The sequence below is a fragment of the Bombina bombina genome, chromosome 3 (genome assembly GCF_027579735.1).
Source record: "Bombina bombina isolate aBomBom1 chromosome 3, aBomBom1.pri, whole genome shotgun sequence".
In the NCBI taxonomy this organism is placed as follows: Eukaryota; Metazoa; Chordata; class Amphibia; order Anura; family Bombinatoridae; genus Bombina; species Bombina bombina.
The window spans coordinates 1,163,582,738-1,163,592,603 of record NC_069501.1 but is presented as its reverse complement, the minus strand read 5'-3'; positions in this window follow the sequence as shown (position 1 = coordinate 1,163,592,603).

The following is a 9,866-nucleotide window of genomic DNA, read 5'->3' as shown; positions in this document are numbered from 1 at the left end:
CTTCCAAGATGGCGGCCGTTGTTGAGGCCTCAAAACGGAGCTGCGGTCAGCATCGGGTTATAAGGATAGAGCCTTTATTCAATCAAGTCCTCATCTGTCCCGGATATGTATGCGAGTAATTTAACAGCTGGATGGCTCTTAATAAGTCCTTGTAGAAGCGATCTAGGGCACTTGCACTCGGAGCTCACATTAAAGTGCGGCCATCTCTCACGCTGGCCGGCTCCGCCCATTTTTTTATTTTTATGTGATTTTGTTGTCAGCACATTCAACTACGTAAAGAACAAAGTATTTCATTAGAATATTTAATTCATTCAGATCTAGGATGTGTTATTTTAGTGTTCCCTTTATTTTTTGAAGCAGTGTATATAATAAATATATATATATATATATATATATTACCCTCACACACAATCATATTATAGTGCTTGCAATATTACTTGCAGCCAGCAGGTGGCAGTGGTGCATAACATTTAAAAATTACAGCAGTGAAGATTTCTAAGATGGAAAACGTTTTTACTACATGTGTTATGTATATTCTTTACTGATGCATAACAATTTTTTTTTATTTTACATCTGTAGTCCTAGACTACAGATGTACAGATGTAAAATAAAAAAAAATCATTTTTATCAGTAAAGAATATACACAACACAAATGTATTAAAAACGTTTTCCATCTTAGAAATATTCACTGCTGTAATTCTCCCTGATCGGCTACACTGAACTGCTCTACTTGCTGGCTGCTGCTATTGCAGTCTACACTCTATCTTTATGCTGTAATAAGATCTGATATGATGATAAAGTAGGATAGTGTCAAAATGCACGTTGATCTGAACCTCAACTGCAGAACAATCTAGCAATAATGTGGTTTGTCTCACTGTAACCAGTATGACTCTAAAGTAAGAGAAATACTTAAGGTTAGTTGTAATTTGATAAGTAGTTTGCTGCAACTCTGTACAATTTTGTATTGGAGTAACTTGCAGTGTAACTTATAATACTACCTTTCCTTTGGAAGAATTGTTGGGGAGAGTATGATACTGCTTAAAACAGAATGGCTGTATATACTTGCCGCAGTACAACCAGAGGTAAGTTAGATGTCTGGCTCTAGCAGTGTTCCAGATAAGCTACACAAGCAGTCCTCTTGACAAGTCCCAAAGGTAATGGGCGTGCTGTAAATCTTCTCCTGCAGCAACGCTGTGATCAGTGTGAGTACTGAGCTGTGTACAGCTGCTGCGTCACTGAGTTCTGTGAGAGGCTGAGCTGTGTTCTCCTGTGAGCACACAGTGTGTGCGGTTAGGGAGCGATCAGCAATGCTGCTCTGATGATGTCACCAGATTCAGAGGTGGAGAGCTGAGACGGCTGGAAGCGTTTGTACTTCGGCAGAATGGGACCGCTAAACAAGTGTTCAGTGAGAGTTGTTACAGCTCTTCTTAGGAAAACAACAGCAGGGCGTCTACTGAACTAGGTATTGTGTTGCTGCCAACTGTAGGATACTTGGTTGATGTAGATGTCTCAAATACGATAAGACAGAGTCACTTGTAGCTTGATTAATAAAGGTAGAATGAGGTTTAAGGAGTTCCAGAAGTAACAGGATGAATCCTGTATATATAATCCAACGAAAAGAATACAAAGCAGTGTATCTTACACACTACTACATAGCTCACTTTACAAATTACCAAGCAGTTGTCTGCAAGTGGGCTGAACCTTATAAAGGTGATAGGGGAGGAACCAGCATAACCTGTCAGCACAGGTTAACCCTTACAGATAGAGACATACCTTGATCAGCAGTGCCAGTGTTTGTTCCACACTCATGCAAGTCTGCAGCCCCTTCTCCCCTGACCACCAAACCGCTCTCTCATTGGCTAAGTAATGGCTATGCATTATGGGACTTGTAGTTAGTTCCTAGCCTTGGGAGCTCCCCCTGCTGCCCGCCCATAAGAAATGGCCCAACCGCCCACTGAAAATTGTGCTATTAGCAAAGGTATAGGCTCTGTTATAGGCGGAGCAGCAGGCACATAGAAAAAATGTGCAAAGGGATATAGCAGGCTATACCTCTCTACCACACGTGCGGTAGAGAGGTATAGTGGTATATAAAAGGATTTTTTATTATTATTTTATTAAACTGGACAGTAGACTGGAACCTTTATTGGCAGAATAAATATAATTTTTCCAATAGGGGGGCTATTGGAGAAGTTATATTTATTCAGCTAAAAAATTTATTTTCTTTCTTTTTTCTTTTTTCCCAGGAGGCTCACGTGCGGTTGTGATCATATGGAGGAGCCTCCACTGCACATTCCTTCTTTATAGCTGCTCTTTTTCCACTGTATAATGTTACTTTTATTTTCCTTTAAAGTTAACACCTTTCTTAATGAAATTTCACGCATTTAATTAGAATATGATGCTGAAGTTAGCTCCTTATTCTGCCAGCTTCTTTCTCGAATGCTGAAGTTAGCTCCTTATTCGACCAGGTTCATATTCAATGGTTGAAATTTAGCTTTCTATTCACCCAGTGCCTTATTCAGATTGGCTTTTCTTCATGGAAGTGATTATTTGCTAAACAACAATCAGCAAAACTGATATGATATTAATCATGAAATATGTCACCAAACCTGTCACTCTAACATTCATGCATTTCAAAGGGACATTCTGAATAAGGAACCAAGCTTTTACTCTATTACCATGTTGGCTTACTCAAATTTGGCTTATTTTATACTAATTGTACTTCCCTCTATATAAAAAAAAGTTGAATCTAGCCTGAGCCAAATTATATTGATAATAAAGTATGGCACCAAACCCGAAACCCTAGCATCCATGCATTTCAAAGTGAATTCTGAATAAGGAACCAAGAATTTCCTCAATGAAAACCATCTTGGCTTATCCAGATTAGTTTTTTTCACTAACTGGGCATTCCTCTATAGGAATAAATTCAATCTAGCTGGAAAATGATATTGATCATAAAACAAGGCACCAAACTTGGCACCCTAGGATCCATGCATTTCAATAGGAAATTTTGAATAAGGCACCAAGTTTTACTGTTTTAAAACCATGTTGACTCACTGCAATTTGGCTTGTTTTATACTAATTGGGCATTCCTCTATAAGAAACAGATCAATCTAGCCTGAACCAAATGATATTGATCATAAATTATTGCACAAAACTTGGCACCCTAGTTTCCATGCATTTCAATGTGAAATTCTGAATAAGGAATTGAACATTTCCTCTATGAAAACCATCTTGACTCACTCACATTTGGCTTGTTTATACTAAGTGGGCATCGTTCTATATAAAAAAGTTCAATCTAGCCTTAGCCAAATGATATTGATAATAAAATATGTCACCAAACTTGGCAATCTAGTATCTATGTATTTCAATGTGAAATTCTGAATAAGGAACCAATCAGTACCTCTATGAAACCATCTTGGCTCACCCAGATTTAGAAGAAAAAAAAGAGTAGGGAGTGCAAATAGAACAAATAAGAATATACATTCATTATAATATAATAAAAACGAATAAAACTATACAATCAGTTTTATATAATAAAAAAACATTTATTAAATAAATGGATAACCTAAAGACATCGGTGTCTATAAATTATATAAATTATATAAATGTTATAAAATCCCCCTAGATCTCATAAAAAAGGAGAAAGAACAATCAGTTCCTAGATCTACTGTATATGATCTTAAAAAATGTGTGTTCCAAACTGTATCAAATAAATGACAACAGTTAATATCCAATTATATGTGCAAATGGCAACAGTCAATTGTAATCCAATGTCTGGTGTTTAAAACATCTAAAATATAACTTTAATGTATGCGACAAATGTCAGAGCTTCAATATCTGTTGATGAACTTTATACCGACTTATATCAGACTGTTTCCCAATTTGAAGTTAAAAATGTGAAATACCTTTCTTTTGCTCATCAGTAATGATGGTATTAAACTCACCAGCTCCCTAACGGTTTCACTAGAATGGCGCCTTGGGCCTATTGTGGTCCGTTTCGCTGATGATATGAATCTGATCAATATGCAAACAAACTCTTTTTGAGTTTATGCTCCGTATCTGCAATGTACTCACAAACTCCTCTTCAGTAACTTTCTGACAGTTTCTCATTATTTTCAAGTAGTGGTACAAGTAGGAGACACTGCAAGCAGGGATGAACTGGGATGTTTGACAAAACACTCCCTTGTGGTCAGGTGATCAACGCGTTTCAGCTCTCAGCCTTTTTCAAGATACCTGACACCTGAATAGGGCTACCTATTTATACCTCCTCTCTTAACTTTTTCCATGTTTACAGAGTGATTTGTATAAGTGACAACAATTGTTGGATTACTTGTAGTATGTTTTGAGAAAATAAAAAAGTGAGTTACATCTCTAAAAGAGCGCAATAAAAAGTCCCTGCATCTATAGTAAATTCACTTTAATTATAAATATATTAAGAATGATTTTTTACAGAATTTGTTTTGAATATAAGTACATAGGTAAAGTGTTGAGAACCATATTGAATAGTTATTAACAAAAAGAAAGTAGAAGAATAGAAATATGTGAAGGGTGTAGGTCTTCAGAAAGTGAACATGTGTTTATAATATATGGAGTATATGTATAAATATATTAATATATATAGAATATAAAAAATAAAAAATATATTGAAATATATATAAAAAAATAAATATAAAAATATATAAAACATTTTTATAAAAAAATAAAAATATAAAATGATAAAAAGTATAATATATACATAAAGTGTTTATAAAAAATATAAAATATATATATGTGTGAATGTAGAATTAAATATATATAAAATATTATATATGTGTGTGAAGTATAAAAAAGACTTCTCTGCCGGGGGCGGAGCCTAGCCACGCACTGAAATGGCTGCATAATCTTAGAGCTCTGTAGTCCCTAATGCTTTTACAATAAAATCAACGGTTTTCCTTAGACTAAAAGTGACCACTGCATCACCACACAGACTCTGAAAGGTCAGGGAGGCAACAACATCAAAAGTGCCTTTGCAAAAGTTGGGCAAAAGAGGAGAAAGGGCTTTGCTCAGCGTGAGATATAAACGGAGGAAGCAGGGCCTAACTTGGGCAAGCTTACAGACACGCCACCTAAGCCGACTTCAGCCTGACCAAGCTACCACTTAACTCTTTTGCAGTGACCCACATCTGCTCCGGAGGGTTGGGGATCCGCTCCGGAGCAAAGAGCTACAGAGGACAGACAAATTGGGAAGAAACTCCTTCCACCGCACTCAAGCACGGAGATCACAGAGAGACTCACAACTTTGGCGCAGCCTGCAAACATCTCCCCTGACCTAGGGCTGAGGAACATCGGCAATCACCTCCCCAAAAGAACGTGGGACACAGCGCACTCCGTTTACAATGGATTTCCACGGAGAGGACAGAGGCTCAACCTACCTGGCTTGGCGCGGGGAGCCGCCATCTTGCGGGGGGCCTTTTGATCCCGAAGCACAGAAGCCTGAACCAGAGAGAGGTGAGAGGCCTCACTACCAGACGTCCCGCTGCTACAGCTGGAGAGGGCACAGGACCGGTAACCGGAACACAGTGTGCAGCCCACAAGCCCTCACAGAATCCCACCAGGGGCTGGTCAAGTCAGACACGCACGGACGCACTCAAAGGGGTAAGACCGGGGAAAGCAGAGGGCCTCAGGGGAAGAACACACAACTCAGGGCAGACATTCCGGGGCTGATTGACCTACCTGGGCATCAGGGGCTTCTGCGATAATAGGCTGCCAAAAATAAAAATCAGCCGGCCCACGTGGCCTAGCGCAAACTCTGAGTCGCAAATAGGCCCCTCCAGTAAGGCCTCTGCAGCCCACAGCACACTTCAACAGCGCCTAGGGTGCCTCTCCAGACCATCGTCAGCAGGTGCAGGCACTAACTTAAACCTGAAGGGCTGCTTGGCAGGCCCCATGTAAATATAAATATATAAGTGAGTGAGTACCCCTACAACAGCCCCTATAGGGGATAAGACAGGGAAAGTAAGCAGAGCTTCAAAAAAATAAATAAAGGAAAGAACAGAGGGAAAAAAAGGGGGGGAAGGGAAACAAAAGGGGAAGGAAAAAAGAAAAAAGAGGGGGGGGAAAAAAAGGGAAAAAAGACAATCAACTATAAAAGTAAAGAACAGAACAAAGAACACACCAGCTTCACCTATTGCAGATAAGATATCTAGACAATTAAGATAAATAAAAAATAGACTTGGATAGCCTCTATAACTGTGGGGGGTAATTAAAGATCAACAGAAGAGGAATATTGTGAAGAGCATAAATAACAATTCCTAGACTTGGTCCTGTCACAACACCAAGTGCACACCACAAGATAGCATTGCAGAATACACCCAGTAGTAGATTGGGCTCCAAATCTGGAATAGTGAAAGGAGACACAATCTGTAGCGGCAAAGTGAGCAGACATATGTAATGGCTAGCAAGAGAATGGCTAAACCACCCCGCAACATGCACAATACAGCTATGGAGAACTACCTGATCCCGGCTGAGCCGGTCATGCCCTTAACAGAAGCTGCGTGCGGGCCATCTGTAAAAACCACCACTGCTCAGGTACACAACCCAGGTCCACAAGCACAGACTCAAAGTTACCTAACAAGGGAGGACATAAAACACCTGTCCTCAAAAGAGGATATCAAGGAGGCTATGCAGGAGTTCAAAAACATGTTTGGGGAGCTCAAAAGGGACATAATGGTCGTAGAAAGATGTGTCACTCAGATTGAGGAGAGGCAAGAAACACTTAGCTCCAGACCAGTCACATGCAAGCTCAAGAAGGTACGGTCCAATCACTTATGGACCGTATAGAAGATCTTGAAAATAGGAGCAGGAGGAACAATCTCCGACTGCGGGGAATAACTGAGGCAGTAGACCCTCCTGCTCTACAAAATTACATACAAGACTTTATCAAGTATCTCAAAAATAACGACGATGCTCAAGACGTGCCTATAGAAAGAGCCCACAGGGCCTTACGCCCCAAACCTCCAAGCAGAGCCCCACCCAGGGATGTTATAATGAAGCTTCTATCTTTCAGGGATAAGGAGGAAATTTTACGACTGGCCAGAACGCAACATCCACTGGAGTTCAGAGGTTCAGAAATTCAGGTATACTCTGACCTCTGCCCCACGACGCTGCAGAAACGAAGAGACCTAAGATTTGTCACGGCAGTATTAAAAGAGAAAAGGCTACCTTACAGATGGGGATTCCCCACTTGCCTGATTGTCACAAAGAACAACACCTCACATGTTCTCAAAAACTTAGAAGACCTTCCAAGCTTTACTCAAGCCTTGGGCATCAACATAAACCCGTCACGTTGGGAGGACGAAGCTCCACGAGACCCCATTAGAAGAAATCAAGGAGTAAATCCACAAATTCCTGGCTGACAGAAGAAGGGGAATTGACTGGACAATGCTTTGCTGCCAGTGCGAATCTGAGCCTGGCATATGAGGGTCCTCCCTGGAGTCTCTCACTGACTTGACAGGTCGTATGTAGACATTGAACTTTATGTTTAAATGCATAATAAATGTTAAAGTTTGTTATATATCTTACATGTATTAGCTTAGTAATTATATTAGTAAGGGTTATACAGAGAAAAGTCAAACTGACCTGTGAATATTCTGTTTAATTAAAGTTGTGTGAATTGCAATGTTCATGTTGAAAATTGTTGAGAAGGGGTCCTCTCCCCATGTGTGGGACCAATAGAAAATAGGAGGTAGCGTGAAAGAATGTACCAATTGTGTCTATCTGGGGAGCCAAAGTGGCAATCATGTTTCTCTTAGATATAAGTATCATCATTAATTACCAACAAGGGTCAAACAAGGAAACACAATGGAGCACACACATAATACACAACATGCTAGCATCTCCTTATCTCATTTGACATAGCACTGGCATCACATCTAACAGCGAACAAGATCAGCGGGTATAGAACAGGCACTATGCCTAATATCGCTATCGATATACAAACCAGACCCGCTGGAGCATGCACCGTGCGCTAAACATAATGATGTCTTAATAATCAGAATATAGATAACTTTTTGGACCCCCATGGGAGACACCTCAATGATAACTACAAACTAAAACACAATAGCGCAGGCAAATAGCGCACACATAACATTGCAGCAACAATCATACGAACCCTTAAAAGATACACATAGCGTAACACCCAAAAGAGCATAAGCGCAGGATGTATACAAAAGGTGGTCACTGCACGTAGAATAGAGAAGTTTTAGTTTAATGCGGAAAACTTATTATTTAGAAACCGTTGATTCAGTTAAAATTTAATAAAGGTTCATATATCTAACGAAAGCATAGGGACAACTACCCCTAACTTGAAATAGTAGTTGTTTAATAGTTGTGATAGAATAGAATTTGCTGTTACAAAATTGTTTAAGTGTTTATTTACAAGTAGAACAGTAAATCTTTCACCTTTTCTTTTCTTTGTTTTTTCCTTCCTCCTTTTTTTTTTTTTTCCTTCTCCCTCTCCTCGTCGCACCAGCCTCTCTCCCCCGCCCTCCTTTCCTGCGCCCCCTCTCCCTGGTATACACTCGTGTACCTATGCAAGATAACAACATGGCACACAGACAAAACCAGCTGCGACCCCGCCCCTTAGAACTCATTTCTACTAACGTCAAGGGCTTAAACAACCCCAACAAACGCTCAATTGTGCTGAGAGACATGAATAGAATGGGTGGAGATATCATTTATATGCAAGAGACACACTTCACAGCGACACATGAGCCAAAGTGGTATAGCCGTCAGTATCCTCATGCATTTTTTGCCTCAGGGCCCACCAAGAAAAACGGGGTAGGGTTCATTATACAGGCAAAAATACCATTACAGATCACTCAAGTTTATAGAGACCCTGAAGGCAGATACTTAGTGATCACTGGCACTCTACACGGCAGGCCTATCACACTCGCGAATATCTATTGCCCTAATCACTCACAGCATCATTTTCTTACAAAAGTCATCAGAAAAATACTAGAAATACGGGTGGGTATATTGTTTCTAGGAGGGGACTTTAATGCTTCTCTCGACCCCTCTTTGGACACGTCTAACGGAGTCTCCAGCGCCCCCCACAGGGTCCTTAAGCGCATGACAGCATCACTGACGGAACTGAAGGTGCATGACATTTGGCGCACACATCACCCGACAGACAAAAATTATACTTTTTATTCTCACCCACACAGAAAATACTCTAGGATTGACTATTTGTTTACAGACACTATAGGACTTCAAATAACAAGAAGCAGCAACATACACTCGATCACCTGGTCGGACCATGCACCGGTCAGCTGTTCTATCTTAAGGGCCCAACGTACCAATAACACTTTATGTGTGGCGGCTAAACGATACATTACTGGAAGAACCAGTGTTCAGAGCCGATATACAAAAAGCGATCACAGAGTACTTCCGGCTCAAAGCGAATGACAGCATGGGGAATGGCACTATCTGGGAAGCGCACAAATGCACTATACAATATCCCGATAACACCACAGGGTGAAGAGGCGCACCTACGGCCACCATTGAAAGATGAAAACATAACGGAGTATCTCAGAGGAGTGGAACTCCCAGGGCTCACAGACCAAGAAAAAGAGTCATTAGACTCTCCAATCACGATGGACGAACTCAAGAAAGCGATCAAGGATCTTCCGACAGGGAAAAGTCCTGGGCCTGATGGCTTTGGGCTTAAGTACTATACATTATATACGGATACACTAGCTCCCACGTTGTTAACTTTGTTCAATGCATTATCTCAGTCCCCCACACTCCCAGGATCTATGCTAGAGGCCTACATCAGTGTACTTCCCAAACCAGGGAAAACGCAGGACAGACCGGAAAAGTTCAGGCCT